We start from the raw sequence: 22974 nt of genomic DNA on the forward strand, positions 1-22974 counted from the left end.
ATCTAAGTAGCTCTGCTTACAGGTCACCTGATCCTTAATGCAACTTATGCGACTCATTTCTCTTTGACAATCAAAACAAAGGTGCCGGTCAGAGCTACCTCTATGAGTCCGAACCTAGAGAGATAAGATGTCCTTATTACTTTACTCTCAAACACTTTGTCAAACATCTTACACTATTTCCACTGCAGGTTGCGTGGAAGTGATGTCAATTGGTCCTCAAGTTCAGCAAAGTATGAAGGTGTCCAAGAATAGAACTATGAAGGTGTCAAAGATAACACCTACGTCCTTACATACCCAAACTTACCTTTCCTGATGTATTTACCTAAAAAGATCTTTCATTCTCACATTGTTGACCTCATTTTTCACAGATTACAGAGTTTCTGTTCATATATAAATGTTTAGCCAAAGAATGAAGAAACAACACGAAACTATGAGGCACAAATTGAAAGCAGTAAAGCCCTCTGTTGTAACTTTATTCCGGCATAGTAATACTTTATTGGTATTTAAAAACTATTCTCAAACTAGCACAAAGACAATACATCCAAATGCATCTTAGTTTGGGCACCTTTGTAAACAAACTTCCAACGATACACAAAACTTATATCTACAACTTTCTTCTAAAACATCTTAATCACATCATATAACTTTTATCGAGGGTTTAAAGATATGTATAACTCATAAGCTGCAGGGCCCTTCCATCGTCACAACCATAGATCTTACAGAGGGGTTCGAAGGTAAGATGTGAGAGCAAAGTGAAAACACTGAACTGAAATAAAACCACGATCTAGATATGTTTAATATGGGCTTATCTTTCTTGGTTCTCTATATTGTTTTGTTCTAAGAGAAAACCTCAGATACATATCTTGCATCAGTGCAATATTATGTGACATCACAACTATATTATAAATAAAAACCACGACACATTTTTTATTTTTGGTAATAACTGTTTTGAACAACAGCCAACTTCGAGAAATAATACGATTATGATATCATTGTTTCAAATTGATTATATATAATAGGGGAAAATTCCATAAAAATACCCAACTAAATTTTCTTAACATTTTAATAGCCAAAACTTTTTTGGTATCCGGTTTAACACACCTGAATTAATTATTTTAATTAAAACTTTTTTGGTGCCCGTGAAAGATACAAATTCTTTGGTTCTAAAGCTTAAAAATATATTTGTATATTTAACAATATTTTACATAAAAACTTTATAAGTACGATAAATAATATTTAGATCATGGGTCCGATTATATGGATTATAATGCAAAGTTTTGTTGTCGGATTTAGTTTATAGGTTTTTAATCGATGTAGTTGTTAGTTTTTTAGCTTTAAAAAAATTTATACATTCTAAATCGCTGGTTTAAAAAATAATAAAACGTGAACCAAAAAATGGACTGTTTCTTTAATGGGAGAGGAGTCCATTAAATTACTTTAAAACTAATTCGAAACAAAAGTTATAAAAATTTAATAAGTGAATTGAAATTTCTACAGTTCAACTAATCAAACTAAATTGACTAATTTTCTGTTCATTTTGCTAATTACTTTATATAATTTTCAGTACACAAATATTAAAATTCAATTATGTAAGACAAAAAATGAGTAATTTCATAATGTCTAGCAACTTATATTTTGATACTAGCTTATAATATTATATGCTAAAAAATACATACAAATTATATAATAATTAATATCATTCCCGCGCGGATCACACGGACTTCCCTAGTTTCTTAAATAATTTAATATAAATTAACTATGCCGTCTTATACTAGTATTGACTATTGAGAGTTGTACTTGGATAGAAATTTTATGATTCTGTCACTGAATTGCTCAGTGGATCCTATTTTTTTTTTGAAAGCAAAATTAAAACCCGGGTCTATTAAAGACACAGACCTAACCCCCGGGTGGGAGGTGCAGCCCACGATAGACTCTCTCCCGGGTATTCAAATGGACCGAAATGCAATAGCCCATATCCGTGTAAGTGACCAGAAAAATGTGACTTAGTTTCGCATGGCAGGTGAGCGAACTTGAAATGTGGTGACATCTCAAGCCCTTCCCCTTACCACTTGACCACAAGCTCCCGGTCAGTGGACCCTATTTGATGCACAAATATTCTAAATGGGCTAATATGGTCCATATTTAGATGCAATTATATTCACCCCCTTCTTGCGACCTAGACCGCCCTCTTCCAACCGAAAGCAAACCCTTTATAAGTTCTCCACCTAATTGCTTACACTCTTTGGTACGTCATGTTTCATGTTTATAATCATTACTTGATATTGTCACTTCATTGCTATAATAATTTATTTTATATCGTCAAACTCCATGTGCAAGGTTGTATTTAGAACCGCTAGGTTACTTCCGATCTTCTTCTTGTTCGGCTCAGTTTCCAAGTTGTGATCTATTTGGTTCGGTGGAAACACAATGGTAAAACACCGTCAGAACCTCACCACTCTCTATCTCAGATTAACCCCATCATGATACGTAATGAATTAAGAAATAGGATATATATCTTTTTCTACTTCTTATTGGAAACAACCACGAGGATTTACTGAAGTTGTTGCTCTGATATTCCTAAAGATAACATACTCTGAATTTATGTTTTCTTAACACCTCTCTGAATTATATTATATAAGGAGTTTTTGAGGCATATAAGGGTTTTGTATTTCTTTGATAAAAAAAAAAAGGGTTTGTATTTCACCAGTCTCATTCTTTTATAGTTTTTGATATTGCAAATATTCTTTTATATAATAAATTTCACATTTCAATAAAAAAAATGTGATATTACCATATTACTAAAAGGATAAAACCCAACATAACCTTGGATTCAGGATCGTAGTTTTTCAATTTTGGCATCTTTAATTTAGATTGTGGATTTTCTAAACATGTATTTGCTAAAATTAGTGTACGCTCTAATTCTTTGTTGTGTATAAATAAACACACTTTTCACCTAATTCACACCAGAATAAAAAAAAGAAGGACCAATCATATTTTCCCTGAGGAACAGAAAATGAAGGCATGTGTGATATTTATGTTGGTGATTTGTGCTGCTGTGATTGTGGAGCAATCAGATGCTAAACAAAAATATTTAATTATTGACAAATGCCGTCTTTTTAATCTTCCCCCGGATGTCAGATTCCTCATGGACCTCCTGTCCCTGCCAACAAATACCGTCGTTTGCTCTGCAATTTTTCGGTGCCGAGGCGGGACATAAATCTCACTGGATTTCTTTTTGATTGATCCTTCTTTTATATGATATCTTTTGTTTTTATAGTTAATACATATATATATATATATATATAACAATAACTGATATACATATTTTTTATCAATACATTGTTGCATATGAGAACTTCTGATCATTTATAAAATTAATTTTCCAAATTCAGTCACAACAAGATCATATATCTTTTGAAATTGATCGGTGCCGAGGCGGGCATAAATCTAACAGGATTTCTTTTCATTGATCCTTCTTTTATATGAGATATTTTTGCTTTTAATATTAATACATGTAAATATACATATAACAAATAACTGATATACATATTTTTATAGATACATTGTTGTATATGAAAACTTCAGTTTATTTATAAATTAATTTTCCAAATTCAGTCACAAGATCATATATCTTTTGAAACCTTTTATGGACAGCGTCCTGAACCCCTACCCATACACCCCACATATATAAGTATCTGATTATATTGAAGGGTAATCAAAAACTCATTTTTTTTATAAAATGGAAATATTTGTATGCCTATCAAATTAAAGCACCAAATGTCAACTCTTTTTTTTTTCTCTAAACCAACAAAATACTAATATTCCAAGAGTAAACTGCAGTGTCACAAACTTATCTAGGAACCTGTTGTATCTGATGACATCAAACCGAGCTTTATCTTACGGATCATACTCTAGTGGTTTTGTCCTACCTCAAGTTCTCAAGGGTCGTTATGAAGAGATGGCTTAGAGTCTCTTTTAAAAAAAAAATTTGGTCCATGATTAGGAACAAAATCCCAAACTTCTCTGGATTGGTCTATCTAACTCTAAACAAAATCATTGTTCTTTAATTTTTTTTTCTTGGTCATATGGAGTTTCAAATATCAATCATTATGTCATTTTTGTTCGTTTTTAACCAGCTTTGCATTTTGTAAACTCTTTTGTAGGGATGCAAACCAATGGATCGAATGGAACTCATGAATGTTCTACCTCAGCTAATCCATGCTCATCCTACAACCGAGCCCTCGTTGCACCGACAACCCAAGCCCTTCATCTTAGTCATTCCCTAGTCCTACAAACCCATTTGGTGATGCCTAACTCACTTATCCCCTGGCTCAGAACCTCTCTTCAAACTCACCTTCCAAGCTTCCTTTCTTCCATGGGAACTCTATAAGCGCTCCCGTGACTCCACCACTGGCTCGAAGCCCTACTTATGATCAAGTAATCATCCCTGACTCTGGATGGCTCTCTGGAATGCAAACCCCACAGAGCGGACCGTCTTCTCCTACTTTCAGCTTAGTTTCGAGAACCCTTTTTTGACAAAGAGGCTTTTAAAATGGGAGATTGTAATTCACCAATGTGGACTCCTGGACAAAGCCGAAACTGCTTTCCAGCTTTTCCTGCTGGTGTTGATCAAAACTCTGATGTACCAATGGCTGATGGAATGGCGGCAGAGTTTGCGTTTGGAATGGTGAAGCCTTGGGAAGGAGAAAAGGAGACATGGAGAGTTCGTTTCAGATGATTTAGAACTTACACTTGGAAATTCAAGAACCAGATGATGGTTTCGAAGAAGTATCAATGTCGTTTGTTATCTATTAACTTTCTTATCAAATTAATTCATCTCTTACTTTCATTTCCATCTTTTGTCTGTTTTTTTATTCAGTGTGATGATTAAAAGTGACTGAAGAGAAAAAGAAACATTTGAATTTTTTTTCTTGTGGTCTTTTGACTGAAGTTGTAGTTCAATTTATTTCATCTCTCCCTGTTTTTAATTATTTGTCGAAAGTCGATTTGGGATTGGTAATCTCCTGTATATTAATCATGGAGCATTGGGTTAAATGACAACCTCGAAGAGCATGCTTAGTGTCAAGCTGAAAGCGCTTCTTAGCCTTTTTTTTAATTGGACTAACCTTACTAGGATTATTAAAAAAGTAACATTAAATGGATCAATCAATACTATTTATATCATTAAATTCAAATATGGAAAGAAATAACCATTTAATTTGTTTTCTTTGATGTTTGGTTATTAATGTATTAAAAAGAAAAATATGATTATATTTTTGGAAAAGGAATACTAGAGAAAGAAAGATGAAGCCAGAGAGATTTCGGTAAATTGTATACATATTTGTAAATTAATTATATATAATGTTACATAAAATTTGAATAAAATTTGGTTGAATAACCTATTTCTCTTTTTCTCCGCATTGCCGACAGGGAATGATTTCGATTCTTCAATTGAAGATATGAAAGAGAAGGTTTTGTTTTTAGTTCAACCAATTTAAATTCGTTTTATGCTTAACATAGATTTTAAAAATCTATAAATATGCCGAATAAGATTAAAATTATTTACATTTTTATATTCGTAAAATGAATTATGAGAGTAAACGAAAAAAAGCAAACTCAAAATTTTTTAAGAAAATTACCACCATTAAATACTAAAATAAAAACAACAAAAACATTATTTAATATTCCGTGTCATGTCTATACTTTATTAATTCAAACCATGTTCTTATATGTAGAGAAAAATAAATTCCAAATACATAATTGATTTTAAATTGCAAACCTATCATTATATATATATTTGTTATCACTTAGTACTATTATTATAGTGGAATATTCGTATTAAAATATTATTATTATTTTTTTAAGCCAAATTGGACTTTATAACCTTTTGAACGCGTGTTGTACGTTGAAATCTTTGTACTTTTGCATGTAAAAGATAACAGAAAACTAGATACGTTGAAAGACCAAAGATATGTCCAGGAAGTCGTACGTATGAAGTCGTACGTAAGTAACGTAACATAGTGCAAAAGTGAACGAAAGTACCCCACATGTGACTCGTTTTTTATTTAACGTGACAATATGATTTTGGACCCATTAGAGCATGATTATTGGAGATTTTTAAGGTGAGATTCTTACCGGAATATAAGAACCCGTCTGTGTAACTTTTAACTAAAAAAACTAAGAATCGGTTCTTATATTCCGGTTCTTAGTTTTTTTTTAGCTAAGAACCAAAACTAAGAACTTTTAACAAATAAGGTTCTTAGTTTTTTTTAGTTAAAGTTAGAGAGCGGGTTCTTACATTCTGTTAAGAACTCCACCCTAAGAACCGCTCGGTACATTGACTTCAACGTAACTGCACTAGTGCATTTGTAATATAGACTATTGAAATTTTATGATTCTGTCACTGAATTGCTTAGTGAATCCTATTTGATGCACAAATATTTGTAAATGGGCTAAAAATATGGTCCACATTTAGATGCAATTATATTCATCCCCTTCTTGCGACCGAGACCGAACCCTTATAAGTTCTCCACATATTGCATACATTCTTTGGTACGTCATGTATAATTTTTATTAGTTGATATCGTTACCTCATTGCTATTATAATTTTTTTATATCTTCAAACTCCATGTGCAAGGTGTATTTAGAACCGCTAGGATACTGATGTGATAAATTTAGGATATTTCCAAATATTTATTATTTATTTTCTTAATTATTTAAATAATTATATTTATTGTTTAGGGTTTTTATGGTTTTATTATATACTAGGGGGGTGTCCGCGCTTCGCGCGGAATATTGTTTTATTGTTGTTAAAAGTATGATTTTTTGGATAATGTAATTATGTGATCACTTTTATTTGTTTAAGAATGTTATTTGGTGTTTTTATTGGTGTATGTAGTAGTAATAGTGATATGTTAATATTTATCTTTGTTTTTTAATAATGTTTTTGTCTGTATAGTATTGTGTTAGCAGTGAAGTGAGCCTCTAATATAAAATATATTGAATTTCAATAACTTTGCCTTTATGCATTTGTTGATTCTAAGATTTACGGTTTCAGCGTCAAAATTTTCTTTTATTTTTTTTATATTTTTGAACATTATAACTTTCAAGATGTTTTCGTTTTTTTTTCCCATATTTTACATTGAGCCTTCAACATCTTTGTATTTTCTTTACGTTTCTGGTATGCGGTGTTTTCATCATCACCAAAAAAGACTCACCTCATGCTCTTGTTCTTTATCGCCTTCTTCACCTTGAGATTTCTGGTATTTATTGTAGATCGGGTTTAGGAGTTCCCAGTTGTGCGGTTGTTTCTCGCATCATTTTAGGCTACTCCATGCAATATTGGATGCTCCTCTTCTTCCTTAGATTTTAGCTGATGTTAGGAACTGCATCTCTTTGGGTTGGGTCAGAGTTTAGTCGTCTTTGAAGTTGTTTTCCTCGTCGTTGGCTTACCATTGTTACTCCCTCTCCCTCTCGCTTGTTTCAAGATATGGTTTTTGGTGATCTGACTTCTATAGCTCGAGGACGGCTCCACGATTTGATGATTTCGTTTTGTCTACCCTTCCAGCTATGTTCTTTCATCTCGTTGCAGCTTTCAACCCTGTTTGCGTCTCTGTGACTCTCTCTCTCTTTCGCCATGTTTGCCACTCTAGGTTTTGGATAGTGTTCTCCGCCGAGTATGCTCTGTAGATTTGGAAGATTGTTTCTGGTCTCAAGTCTGGACTCATGTTTCTCGGGGTTGGCTTCATTTCTCCCTCACTCATGTTGTGTCTCTTCTTCCCTTAGTATAAATGTGTGATATTAGACTCTTGGAGCTTTGGTCCCTTCTATCCAGAATTTTGTGGTTCTTCCCCGGCATAAGGCGTCTTGTTTGTGCTTGTTTAGTTTGTGAGATGCTTCTTACCTCTTAGCTGGTGGTTGTGCTTATCGTTTGTTATGTATGTCTCCTTCCTGCTTCGTGGTGATTTTGGCCTTCTGTTGATTATTATCTTACTCTAATCCGCTTTCTTGGTTCTTTGCATTGGTCCTTGATCACGCTCATTTGTGTTCGAGGGATTGCTTTATCTGAAGATTATATTTCTACATTTACCTACTTTTGATTGTTCTGGCCAAGATACTCTATGATAAAGTGGGGTAGTTAGTTGTCGTTCTTGATCGCCTTTGAGCTCTGGACCTTTATTGAGTTAGTGTTTCTTTGGCTTTTTTTTTCCTCTGGGATTATGGTGGTTTTTGTTTAAATTATGTGTTCTGCTTTAGTTTGGTTAATATTAAGATAAATAGATAGTTTGTAAATGAAAATAATAGAAAATAGTAAAAAATAATAAAATAACGAAAGTTTATGTTTTTTTAGCTGCGAATAAATTAAATTTAAAGTAATTTATATTTTTTACTTATTCTTTATTCGTTTTGCAATTTTTTGAACAATAAAATAGATTAAAATATATTAGCAAAATTCAAATGATGATGGTTAGTGTGAGAAGGATTAGATAATGTATAATTAGAAAATAGCCATTGAAGGTTAAGTTTGTATTCAGTAAATAATTTGATTAATAAAATTGAGAGTTCTCTTTTTATTCTTTGTTTTCGGTAGATCATTGGTGATCTCAACGAAATTATGAAGACATTGATCTTATTATATCTTACACTAAATAAGATCTTTGTGTTATCATAGCTTCCGCTTCATCAGTTAACTTTCGACTCTTGCTTCTCGGCTCAGTTTCGAAGTTGTGATCTATTTGGTTCCGTGGAAACCCTGGTAAACCCATCAGCAACCTCACCACTCTCTATCTCAGATTACCGCCATGATACGTAAGGAATTGAGAATATGATTCCATCTTTTCCTAATTCTTTTGGAAACAACCGCGAGGATTTACTGAAGTTGTTGCTCTGTTTCTCCTAAAAGATATAACATACGCTGAATTTATGGTTTTTAACACTCTTTGAATTTATGTTATAGAGTAATTATGTTTTTTTTTTTGGAACACCACTTTCATTAAAAAAAAACTTAAAGTCTCGGACTACAAGAGTTCATAAAGCTACAAACATAAAACCATAACAAACAAACGATAGATTAGAGAAACCTCTAAATAAGAGACAGCGAATTCATAGCAAAGCTTGAATGCGTCAAATCACGCAGAGCCGGAAGGTTGAAATTTAGTCACATTGAAAAGTGACGTTGATATCCAATCCGCACCTCGGAATATCGTCGAAACGAGATCCGCTGCATCTTCAGGCCCGACGGACCGCCTCCACAAGATAGCAAGACGGTTATAGACTTGGAAATACACCTTCGCACATGGGCAGGAAGGGGAAACACTTCTTCGAGAGAAGGCAGGTGATGATGATGATGGTGATGAGTATGGTGATGAAGATGACAACGAGGCCAGTGAACCCACCGGTAAAAAGACAACTAGTATTCTCTTCAGGAAAGAGAGGTATGACATTGTAAGCATATATGTTTTCGGTAAACAACCCGATGAACCCATCAGAATTCTTTAGCAAACTGGCCAAGTAGACCAGCCTACCCCCTAAACAAATGGGCTTTGAAACTATGATGTGAGACTGAATGAAATTTAGAAGGCTCACCAGGCCCATCTACAAGCAAATAGGCCCATCTCACAGGCTTGAGCGATGCTGTTCCGTTGACGTTGACAGGAGCTCGGGTCGCCGGGAAGGGAGCAGATGAGGGGGTCAGTGTTGGTGCTGGTCTCCGGTCTTTTGAAATCAATCTAAGTCGCCACGGAGAGGCTTGTCGGAGCAGCTCTCCTCCTCGATGAGACAAACAAACAAGCAGACACCATAACTAGCGGGGCCGGCGGTAGATCGGAATGGTGCTTCATAGATCTAAGGGTTTTGAAGATGTGACTACCTCGAAGGTTAAGGCTTTTCCGGCTGTCAAACCAGAGTTGCAGTTGCAGAGCATTGGTGAGTCACGGTGGTTGTGGCTGACAGTAACAGAGGAAATGTGGGAACCCCCAGAAAATAACGAATCTAGTGGAAAGCGATCCGAAAGGCTTAACCCCACGTCGTCCCTGCTCACCTTGAGAGACGGTCTCAACGGAGAACCGTCGACGGCGTGAGAGACGATGAGAGCATGAACATGAGCGATGAAGATGACGGTGAAAACGGGAGCTGATTCTCACAGATCTGAGCCCAACAAGGCACAGAACGGTAAGCGTGATGCGGTGAGCCGAAGAGAAACCGAGAACATAGACCGCGAGCCCCCGAAAACAGTCACAATGTTCTCCGACCAAGACAAGGAGACGGACGAAACCAAGAGCTTGAACGGATAGAGGGATAAGAGGAGAGAGAACGTAGAGTTTGAGAGGGCCGACGCCGGCGAGCCAGACTCCACCGGCGTCGGAGAGGGGACGAGCAAACGACGCCAAGATCGATAACTGGACTGGAGAGTCTTCCTAGGGCGAACTTATAGAGTAATTATGTTATAGAGTAGTTTTTGAGGCATAGAAGGGTTTTGTATTTCACCAATCTCATTCGTTTATAGTTTCTGATGTTGCAATATTCTTTAATCTAATAAATTTTATATTTCAACAAAAATGTTAATCTACCATATTACTAAGAAGGAATCAAAACCAAACACAACCTGGATTCAGGATCATAGGTTTTTCATTTTTAGCAATTTTAATTTAGATTGTGGATTTTCTAAACATGTATTGGCCAAAATTGTGTACGCTCTAATTCATTGTGTGTATAAATAAACCCACTTTTCACTAATTCACACCAAAATAAATAAAAAAAAGAAGGATCAATCATATTCCCTGAAGAAGAGAAAATGAAGGCGTTTGTGATATTAATGTTGGTGATTTGTGCTGCTGTGATTGTGGAGCAATCAGATGCTAAAAAAATCCGTAAATATTTAATTATTGACAAATGCCGTCTTTTTAATCTTCCCCGGGATGTCAGATTCCTCATGGACCGCTCCTCCTGCCAACAAATACCGTCGTGGTTGCTCTGCAATTTTTCGGTGGCCGAGGCGGACATAAAATCTCACTGGATTTCTTTTTGATTGATCCTTCTTTTATATGATTCTTTTTGTTTTAATATTAATACATATATTGTCTAATTATTTTCAAAAAAAAAAAAAATATTAATACATATATATATATATATATATATAATAACAAATAAATGATATACCATATTTTATAAATACATTGTTGTATATGAGAAACTTCTGATCATTATATATTAATTTTCCAAATTCAGTCACAAGATCATATATATCTTTTGAAATCTTTTTATGGACAGGCGTCCTAAACCCCCACACACACGCACAATATAAGTATCTGATTATATTGAAGGGTAATCAAACTCTTTTTTTTTTTTTTTGGGTAACACACTTCAAAACTCTTTTTTTTTATATAAATTGAAATTTTTGTATGCCTGTAAATATAAAGCACCAATGTCAACTCTTTTTTTTCTCTAAAACCAACAAAATACTAAGATTTCAAGAGTTAACTGCAGTGTCACAAACTTTTTAGGAACACTGTTGTATTTGATGACATCAAACCGAGCTTTATCTTACGATCATACTCATTTGGTTTTGTCCTACCTCAAGTTTCTCAGGGTCGTTATGAAGAGATGGCCTTAGAGTCTCTTTTTTTAAAAAAAAAGTTTGGTGCATGATTAGGAACAAAATCCCAAACTTCTCTGATTGGTTATCTAACTCTAAACAGTTTTTTAACCTATAAGTCTCGTAGTAGCATAGCGAAAGGCAAATTTCTACCAATCTAAATGAACAAGCCAAAAACACCTACATTCTCACTTATTCAGTCAAAAAAAATAAAAAAATATTAGAACATCTAATTGATGCAGTAACGCACGCAGATAATTCTTTTTTATGCCTAATAATTTGTAAACATTAGCGGGAATGTCTTCAGACATTGTAGTCACATCGTTGTTATTAGATTACCATATAAATTGCATAGAGGCAAAGTTCTAAATGGTGAGAAACAAAATATATGAAATGCTTCAAGGACAGTAAGAAAGAAATAAAGTACATTGGGTGCAGAAAAGTTGTATGAGATGGAGGAGATTCCTTTGTCTTGGTCATGTGCTTGGTCATAAAATGGCTATGAAACAGGATGATATGAAACTGGTTACTTGGGAACAGTGTGGATGGGAGTCACGAGGATGAAAAAGAAGAAAGAAATGAGATGGAGATTAGTGAAGTTAATCATGCCAAAGCCGTAGCAGCAAGGTTTTGGTAAATCTTCCAATAGAAAGAAGGCTTCTATCGATTGGAGGTTGATGAGGTAGCTGATGGATTGAAGAGCTCAACATGGATAACTATGATGAAGAGGATGATGGTATGTTCAGTTTTTGTTGCCTCTTTGGTAGAGAACCGAGTTTTTCCACATTGAAGCTGCCTTTCTTTTTGTTGCTGGGTTGGACTTAGACATTCAATTCTTCAACTCTGGGCTTAGGGATCTTTATTATCCAAGTATGAGTTGGATCCTACTCGTTTCTGTAGGTGTAAATGTCTAGTATTGGGGGATCATATGAAAGCTATGTGACCAGGTTTATGTGTACGAGGAATATGTAATGTTCAGTTTTATGTGTAATAGGAATCATCGAATGGGTCACCGAACATGTATGTTCATCTACAATAGTTATACGGAGTTTCCATTGTGTTACTGCTTGGATTTATTGTCCTCTCAGAGGAGGCGAAAAGGTTAGATTTATTCTTGCTATGGAGGAATATATCACTCTTACCATGCTGTGTTTTGCGTTGGTATTGGCAGGGAACTTTTGTAGCTATGGATCAAAGGAAACACCGGACAATAGAGATATGGGATCATTGACGTTGTATGGTAAACTATCTTTGTATTTATGTTGTTTAATCTGATCAAACAATGAGAGTGCTGCTGATAAGGTTATTTTAATGATGTAGGTGGACGAGGTGCTACCTTGTGTAACAACTAGGAGGAACAGAGGAGATGAAGATTAGTAAGGAAAAGAAGAATAAGAAAGGTAAGAGCAAGAAAGAAAAGATTAAGAAGCAGGTTGTGACTCATCAAACTCGTCGTAATTCTATGGCAATGTAAGATTACTATGGAACATCACACAAAAGAGAAAAAAATATGGACTCATACATATGCTAGTTCTGAGGACATATATCCTAATGGTTTACTGTTTTGTTTGGCTCACAGGTTCAAGCGGTTTTGGGAACCATTATGCCCCAGAAGTGCTTCTCAGTTGGTCGTTTGATCAGACTGTTTGTATTGTAACTCCTTCTTCCATGTTCTATCTCGCAATGTTCCAATTTTTTTATCATTAACATGAGTTGTGTATATTATTGTTGTCAGAAAGACGGAAGACAACCTTCACACTTGGGTTTCAAATGGTCTGTCATGACTGATGTTGAAACCTTAGCCTGGAATCCCCACAGTGAACATTCCTCTGTGGTGAGAGCTTCACTTCCCTTTGCTCTTATTATAGACAATCTGGTGTTATGTAGTTCATTTTAAAAACATTTTCTTACCAACTGTTCCTCTTAGGTAAGTATTGAGGATGGAACCATGAAAGTTTTTGATATACGCGCCGCACAGTCAGGTTTTAGATTCTGACTTAAGACTAAGGAGGCCTCCTCCATCTCATGCAACATTTCCGCACCCAATGTACTTATATATCTCTCTCTTACTGTCCTTAAGCATTTCATATTTTGTTTTTGTAATCATTCTCACTTTTTTATGATCTGTGATTAACAGCTTTGGCTACGGGTTCGATGGATAAAACGATAAACCTTTGGGGCCTTACGAACAATGAGCGTTCATGCATTTATTCACACAAACAAAAGTGGTAAAAAAACAATCGAACATAAAATATAGATGTTTTAAACTCATGTATTTTCCTTTTTTTTTATCATCGACTTTTACAGACTCATACTGAATCTGTAAATACATCAGGAGATCTGCATCCATGTGAACAACGAAAGACGTTGTGTCCTTGCACTGCTGCGAGGCTATCCGCCTTGTATTTTGCGTTCTTGGTACATAGTTAATCTCTGATCGGAGGAAACTTGCGTTCTTGGTACATAGTTAATCTCTGATCGGAGGAAACTGCCATGTATTCCTTAACCATTCTGATTTTGTCAACAGGGAGCTGTATTCTCCCATTTCCTTCTCAGTGGATAACCCTTCTTGCTCGCTATCGGTGGCTCAAAGGGAAAGTTTACTGTGAGTAGATAGATTAACACAAAGAAACTGATACATGGGGTATCAAGGACCAAATTCACTTGGTGCAACAAAATAGAGAAAGGTCTAATCTGTAAAAAAATGGATCGGGTTTGATAAATGAAGAATGGCTGAATTCATCAAAAGCGTACTGTGTATTTGAGCCAGGGGGATGCTCAGATCACTTGCGATTTAGGATTCAGCTTGAAGTGAATGAAGAGAAGAAGAGGAAACCATTTAAGTTCTCAAATCCAATTGCAAAGATGCCAGAGTTCATACCTCTAGTGGAAAAGGCATTGGAGAGAGAATGAAGCTTGGTCCATTCCACTTATGTAATGTTTAACTGACAAAACAGCTCAAGGCCTTGAAGCAAGCCTTTGAGAACGCTGAGTAAGGAGAAGCTGGGGGACTTACCAAAACGAGCTCGAGAAAGCTTATATAGAGCTATGTTGATAAGTAGAAAGCTACAGTAGAGAGACCAAATCAAGATGCTATACGCGAAGAAGTGAAAGCATATGATAAGTGGAAAAGACTAGCAGATTTGGAGGAAGAGTTTTACAAAAAGAGGGCAAAAACTGCATTGGCTGCAAGTTGGCGATGGCAATAATAGATCTTTCTACAATGCAATAAAGGTCAGAGAAGTGAGAAAATAGTATTCAAGAAGAATGAGGTCTGATGGAACTATTGCAAAGACTGATGCAGAGATTAAGGTGGAAGCAGAGAGATTTTTTTTACTGAGTTTATGACTACAATACCGGATGATTTTGAAGGAGCAACAGTGGAGAGGATGAGAGAATTATTGGGGTTTCAATGCAGCAGTATGGATTGTGGAAAGTTGGAAAAGGAAGTAACAAGAGAAGAGATTTAAGGAGGTCTTATTCCACATGTCGGGAGTAAGTTACCAGACCTGATGGATACACGGCTGAGTTCTTTAAGGAGGCATGGTCAGTCATTGGAGATGATGTCACCATAGCAGTCCAGTCTTTTTTCATCAAGGGATTTCTGCCGAGGGATAAACTCAACTATATTAGCGCGCTGATACCGGAGAAAAAGAGGCAAGAAAGAAGAGGTTACCACCCCATATCCTGTTGCAATGTGTTATATAAGGTGATATCGAACATTATAGCAAACAGGCTGAAGGAGATCCTACCTCAATGTATCTCGAGTAATCAGTCAGCATTTATAAAAGCGAGACTGACTTCTGATGGAAATGTGTTTGCTGGCAACAGAGATAGTGAAGGATTATCACAAAGAGACAATATCTCCAAGAGGTGCTACGATGATTGATATATCCAAGGCGTTGACTCGGTACAATGGCCTTTTCTTCTCAACACATTAAAAGCTCTTGGACTGCCTGAGAAGTTTATTCACTGGATCACTCTCTGTGTTACAAACGGCTTCCTTCTCTATCCAAGTGAACGGAGAACTAGCGGGATACTTTCAAAGTGGAGGGGATTGAGGCAGGGATGTTCTCTCTCACCATACCTATTTGTTATATGTATGAATGTCCTCTCGAAAATGCTTGATGATGCAGCAGCGAAAGGACTTGTAGGATATCATCCTAAATGCAAAAACATAAGTCTTACACACTTATGTTTTGCTGATGATTTGATGGTATTTGTCGAGGGAACAAGAGATCAGTGAGGAGGGGATCCTAGAGGTATTGAGGAGTTTGATAAAATGTCAGGGCTAAAGATCAGTTTAGAGAAGTCCACTCTCTTCATGGCAGGATTCACAGCTCAAAGCAGGAGGAAATCTTGAATCATTTCCCTTTTGAAGCAGGAAGCTCGCTGTTAGATATTTGGGACTTCCATTATTGACAAAATGCATGACGGTAAACGATTTTTCTTCTTTGGTAGAGAAGATTAGGAAGAGAATTGGATCGTGGACATGGCGCTTTCTATCATATGCTGGAAGAGTTCAACTGATCAATTCAGTCATTGCTAGCCTTACAAGCTTTTGGATGGCAGCCTTTAGACTACCTAGTGGTGCATAAGGGAAATTGAAAGGTTATGTTCTGCTTTCTTGTGGTCAGGGCCGGAGCTAAACAGCAAAAAAGAAAAGATTGCCTGGACAGAGGTCGTAAAATGAAAAAGGAAGGAGGTATGGGAATTAGATCTTTGAGGGAAATGAATATAGTAAGTGTGCTGGAGCTTGTTTGGAGAATTCTTTCAGCTAACTCGCTATGGGTCACGTGGATACATGTGTATCTCATACGGAAAGAATCGTTCTGGACATTAGAGAAGCGTCTGTAGGTTCTTGGATGTGGAAGAAGATCTTGAAATATAGAGAAATTGCAAAGAAGTTATATAAGGTTGAAGTGGGTAATGGAAGAAGAGCTTCTTTCTGGCATGAGAGGTGGTATAATCTGGCTGTTTTGAATGATCTTTTAGAGAACAGAGGGTATATTGATATGGGTATAGCTGTAGATGCGAAGGTGGCTGACTGCAGAAACCATAGAAGGAGGACCCAAGAATTCAGGTTCTAAATGATATAGAAGAGGAAATTGTGAAAATAAAAGAGAAAATGGTACAAGGAGAAGAGGATCTCTCACTATGGAAAAATGGCAGTGGAAAGTTTAAGAGATGGTTTTCTACTAGTAAAACGTGACATATCACTAGGGAGAAGCATAGAGAGAATGAATGGCATAAGGCAGTATGGTTTCAGAATGCAACACCAAAATTCTCGTTTTTGGTTGGCTAGCAGTTCGAGATAGATCGTCAACGGGAAGCCGTATGAAGATTGGAATGGGAATGTGGATCTGTCATGTATCTTCTGCCAAGAGCCATTAGAAACGGTCGGACATCTCTTCTTTGAGTGCTCATATTCAAAACAATATGGGAAGAGCTAGTGAAAGGTGTGCTTGGATCCAATCCACAGAGTGCTGGTCAGAGATTCTGCAGTTCCTCATGAGCTCGGGCCAGAATAAACTTCAATTATACACTGTGAGATATGCTTTCCAAGTAACAGTCCATAGCATCTGGAGGGAGAGAAATAGAAGAAGGCATGGAGAGACAGCTTCTCCAACAGCTCTTTTGACAAAGATGATTGATAAAACTGTGAGAAATAAATTTTCCATTATGAAGAGGATGAAGGATAATGGCCTAGAAAGAGGGTTGAGATTCTGGTTTGCCACTAGACAAAGATAGAGCAATGAGAAGTATAGAAGCAAAGTATTTTGTTAGCAAAGTTTTGTATAGAAGAACTTAAAAAAGGAAGCACTAGTAATAGGAATTTTTTGAATTCATTTAACATTCAATTCAAAAGAAACTGATACAAATTCACTTTTTATTAGAGAATATAAGTACTTATCTTGTGTTTATATTGCAGGTTTGGGATACACTTATTAGACGATCGATAATATCTCTCGCAAATATGGGAGCAATCAATCAATCTTGAAAAAAACACAAGGATCACTTGCTTCTTTATATCTGAGATAATTGTCGTTATATTCTTTCCACAATATGCCAGCGCCCCTTTTTAACTTATCAAGAAGATCTAGTTTGTAAAATCACATTTTTTTACATAGGAACTAAGTTTACTTCTTGCGTTATAAAATGATGAAAATTAGGAAAAAGTCCAAGGTTAAAAAGTCCACCTTTGCGGTCACCCCACACGAGTTCGATTCCACTAAGTAGCGTTGCTTCATGTTGTAGAATGTAGCTATAGATTGGGGACTGGGGACAAACAAAAATGACGAAAACTCTAGCATTTCCCGTTGTTGTGTTTAAAGAATTTTACTGCTACTACGTATTGAATGATTTTGGCAAAAGTGAAATTATAAATTGAAGATACGGTATACTGGATTTTATGTAGGGTAGTGGAATACATTTAAAAGTAGTTTGACATCTTAAAATTAAACGGAGATATTAGGACCTATGCATCTAGCCTAGCAATCGCTACTAGATGAATTCATATGACGGATTGATGTTGTGGAGGTACGTATACATGACGTTGGACTTTCTTTTGTGACTTTCGAAACTAGTCATGCTACAATAAAATCCAAACTCTAGACCATAGAGCATACTTGGATTTGACTCTGGCAGTCGAAAAACCCCACGAATAATTACGGAACCGTGATTAAAGTATACTACGACTTCTACGACAGTAGATAATTAATTTCAACACAGAATCATAAACAGCAATGTCTAGTAAATAAGTCGTTGTCTGCCACAAAAACTCATGAAATCTTAACTAACCCCTTTTAGTTTCTGGCTATAGAGTCAAAAAGCCTAGATCTTCACAGGATTAACATTAGAGGCCCATTAACGCATAAGTCTTCACGATTTAAAGTTTACACATTAACGGTAAGTCTCTCACCAATCAATTAATCATGTATATTAAAAGTACAAGTAACCACTCAGGATGAGGCAAGTGGAGAGATCATCTCTCATATCTTCTTCAAAGTTCTCATCATGAAAAAAACGTTTCTCATCTATTTACCATATCTCTATTAGACCTGGTTATCTCTAGTCTCTTAATTAGAGTTTTTATCTTCGCGTTAAGAGACGATTTTTAATTTTTCTTAATTTTTAACTTAGAAAAAATTAAGAACTGTCTTTTAATAAGAGATATAAGAAACCGTTTTTTAACCGAAAAGTGTAAAAAAAAATAAAACAAAACAAAAAAAAAAATGTTAAATCAGAGTTAAGAATCCCGGTTAAAAGACCGGAGTTAATCATGTCCTTACTTTTAATATGAGAGACTCCTTCTCGTACTTCCCTAATCACGCTCTCAGTAACTAATAGTATGTGCCCGTAGCATTAAATAAAGTCGGTTATTATATTGTGTTGGTTAGTCAAATTTAGCATATATGAAGCAGTACTTTTAACTCTTAAGGAAGAGAGTGATCCAACAATGTCATATGCATATTTATTTATTTGGTAAAATATGCATATATTTTTTATTGTGAGCTTATCACTATCTAACTATGTTTCTGATTTGTCGTCTGGTGTTTTTTTAGCTAAAAATGTATACAAATTACAAAGTCATAATATCTTCAGATATATATAAAATTGATAGCATATGTATACAGAACTTGTTTTCATATTCCTTTGGTGAGTTTTTTATTACCTTAAAGTAAACCGAAACTCGTAATTTTTTTCAAACCCGACGCCATAAAAATAATAAAGTATTGATTACTCGAAGTCTCGAACATACAACTTCTAGGGGATCTATAAACTTCACTTTGTGTATTTTTGCAGTTGAGTTAACAAGACATAGTATTTATGTGACGGGGTCTATCAATTAATAATCCGTCTAATAAATATACTAGCTTTTTAAAATAGTCCATTTTTTCTAAAACCAAATGTATAGTCACGTGGGGAATGGGATCTCCGTTGAAGGTAAATGTAAATAGTGGGAGGTTAAAGATTCCTGCATGCGCACTGAAAAATACTATAACCATAGTCACTTTTTAAAGTACACATTTTCATTATCTCATCATAAAATTCAAATTATGATAAAGTCTTTGTTATTGTTAAGTTTTTTTTTTATAATAATAATAATACTATTTAACTGAAACTTTCAAACTCGATGGACGACGCCATAGTCAAAGTCTCGATTAAAAGAAACTTGTGCATTATGTCAATGACAATATTATTAGTTATCTTCTCGACCAATAACTTTAGATGGTGATATGAGTAACATTATTACTATTATTGAAATGTTTGTGACTAATTATCATGAAATCACCACGACATTGTGCATTCAAATAGATTCATCCCTTTTTCTAGCTTTCTCTTCACTTATAATTCCGTTGATCTGACGATATTCACTCGTTCCATCTTTATGAAATTTCTTTCTAGACATTGTATGCCAATCAAATGAATCAATCTATATTATTTTCTTAATTGAGATAGTTTCGTTATGAAACGTTTTACTTATAATCTTATCATATGCTAAAATAAAATAATGCATGGAGTTTTATTAGAGCACCTCTAATGGTAGAGGTACTCACTTTAGTTTCTTAATGATAAAAATATTAATACTTTAATAATGGTTTAGTTTTTTATTTTAATTTTGAATTTTATAAAAAAAGTTATTCAATTAAAAAAGGACATCTGTACTGAAGAGTCTAAAACGTTCCAAAAATAATTTCTGCAAGAACTTATTCTGATACAAATATTTTCTTCTTGATTTTTTGATTTTTTAAAAATTGGTTAGAACCCATCAATAATCTGTCGATGGAGGTGCTCCTAGTGGTGAAAAGAATACCAGTTTCTGTCGAAAATGGTGTGTTAACGTGTTTTAATTGACACTGTAATTAGCCTAGGCAAAACAACATAAACCGAATAACCGAACCGAAACAGAAATACCCAAATTGAAACAGGATCAAAACCTTCAAATACCCGAATGAAGGTCATCAACAACAAATTAAGTAAATGTTTTTTAAAAAAAATTAGAGATTTATGTTTACATAAATTATTTTTTAATTCTAAGGGATTATAGGCTAGTTTTTCATATGTATGTCTAGGACAGGTTTTGCTACTATCCCAACAACTTAAGGACCCTCAATCTTAAGTTTCTTGCTTCTCCCTTTCTCATAAGGAAATATGTGCTGGGGACCTGAAGTTTATCACCTTATGGCTCCAATCTTGGGGTATTTGTTTATGGTTGATTATCTTCCTTTTATAGTTTCAATTTTTTTGCTTATACTATGTGGTTTAGTAACTTTCACGTTTAAAAAAAAAAGAAGAAGAAATTTAGCGTATCTTGAATGATTTAGTTACTAAACATGTGACTAAATTAAAACGAACTAATAATACTAAAACTGATTTCCCGTGATCCGTGGCTCATGACCATTATTATATAACAAGTTTGTATTCTGGAGTTTTAAGTCACCCTTCCCTTCCCATAGGAACACAATGAGTCCAACAATCGAAAAGTCAAAAATATCTCATATGATTTATCCATACAAAATTCAATGTGTCCGAAGTATTAAATCCGGGAGAAATCACAGACGCATAAAAATAACAATGGATGTTCTCACATACAAATACAATGAAATATTCTCATTTATTCAATCGTGTATCTTAGTTTTCTTGTCACCGTAGGCATACGTCTCCAACTTTTTGGCACATGTGGAGCTAAGCTAAAAATTATTGATGTATATGTGATGATTTGAACCAGTCTATCACATATATATATACATTGAAGCACGGGTTGGGAGACAAGAAGTATAGATTGGTGAAAATTCATGAAAGTGTTCTAAGATTTTAGTTAAATCCAAAGTTTGAACTGTATAGAAGAGTCTTTTTGGTATATATATAGCACATATTTCATTCTTATAGTTACGTATGTTACGGACGGATAAGACCGTAACATAGAATTGGAAATTGAATTCTGAGGTGAAATTCGATATGGTCTGGTCCGAACATAGAATTATGATGCCGGCATCTAGACTCAAAAATAACTTTTAAGCTTTTGTAATAACTCGTAGGCACAAAAAAAAAAAAAAAAAAAATTTTGTAATAACTCTTGTACTGTTTTGTTTTATATCAAACCTGCGTCCATATTTTCGGTTGTGTCTTGAAGACTTGAGAGTGAGGGCTTCTCATCAATTCCATCAAGTGACATTTGTTTAATTTCTCTTTTTTGTAACACTTTTGTTTAATTTCTCATAGATGTTTTTTATCATAAAGTTTGTATGGCCAAAATGTATTTTTAATGGGTCTATATGCTACGATCAAATATGGGTGTCTCAACATCCAACAACTTCTGATCGGAGAAATGAGCAGTGTATCGGAAATTGGAGCATCCAATGTTTTGCTATTCCAAATCCAAACTGGAGCTTTTTTCTTATAAATTAGATAATTAGATTCATATTGACTTTATATTTAATACATAATTTTAAACAATATCAATAATATTTTATAATTATGTAATAATAAAAGAGATGTGATATATATTTCCTTTTTTTTTTGATTTTTGAAAAAAAAAGTTAAACCAGAGTGTATTAAAAGACACATACCTAATCTTCGGATGAAAGATGCAGTCTACAGATACATCTTCTTCCCGAATATTCAAATGGACCGAAAAACAGTAATTCATATCTATGTAGGGTGATTTTAGTTTTGCATGACAAGTAGATCAAACATAAATGTGATTACGTCCTAAACTTTTTTTTTTATAACCACTTGACACAGGTTACCATCTATATTTCCTGTTTTTGAAAACACCTATAATGAAGAATGCGATTGTCTTTTATAAAAAAAAAACTCTATAAGTATCAAAAAAATTATTCTTAAGCTGTTATATGATATATCATTTCAAAATTTTTATACGGATTTATATCAAAATTGGATTCAGATATTTAATTATTATATATCTAGTTATAGCACTACACATGCAAGACATTAAATTTCATATATAAGTTTTTGAAAAATACTAGGAAAAATGATAATTTATGGAAAGTTCCTATCCAATAATTTAAAACTCGATTACCTGGCATAACTTTATCGCTATCGCTCGTAAACATGGATAAATGCCACAACAATGCTATGACGATCACATTAACACACATGATGTGGAAAAAAGTAAATGATTTTTTTCTTTTTCAACTTATGGAAATAATATGCTTTTACGGATAAGATCAGATATATAATTTTTTTTGCAGTATAGGAATTATATAAAATCCAAAGAATTTTAGAGAATAAGATTACTTTACGAAAGTATAGAGAAAATTAATGTAAAAGTATATTTACATAGACAATATTAAAACTTATACAAACAACGTAATAACCATAAATACAACAACCGAGTAGATTTAATAAATGTA

At 34.5% G+C, this 22974-nt stretch overlaps 2 pseudogenes; both read left to right on the forward strand.

The window, feature by feature from the left end:
- Nucleotides 1-4169: 4169 nt before the first annotated feature.
- LOC125602415 lies at nucleotides 4170-4775 on the forward strand (annotated as a pseudogene).
- A 5331-nt stretch (nucleotides 4776-10106) lies between these two features.
- Nucleotides 10107-14589, forward strand: LOC125602416 (annotated as a pseudogene).
- Nucleotides 14590-22974: the final 8385 nt, after the last annotated feature.

Source organism: Brassica napus, unplaced genomic scaffold (assembly GCF_020379485.1).
Source record: "Brassica napus cultivar Da-Ae unplaced genomic scaffold, Da-Ae ScsIHWf_2839;HRSCAF=3619, whole genome shotgun sequence".
Lineage (NCBI taxonomy): Eukaryota > Viridiplantae > Streptophyta > Magnoliopsida > Brassicales > Brassicaceae > Brassica > Brassica napus.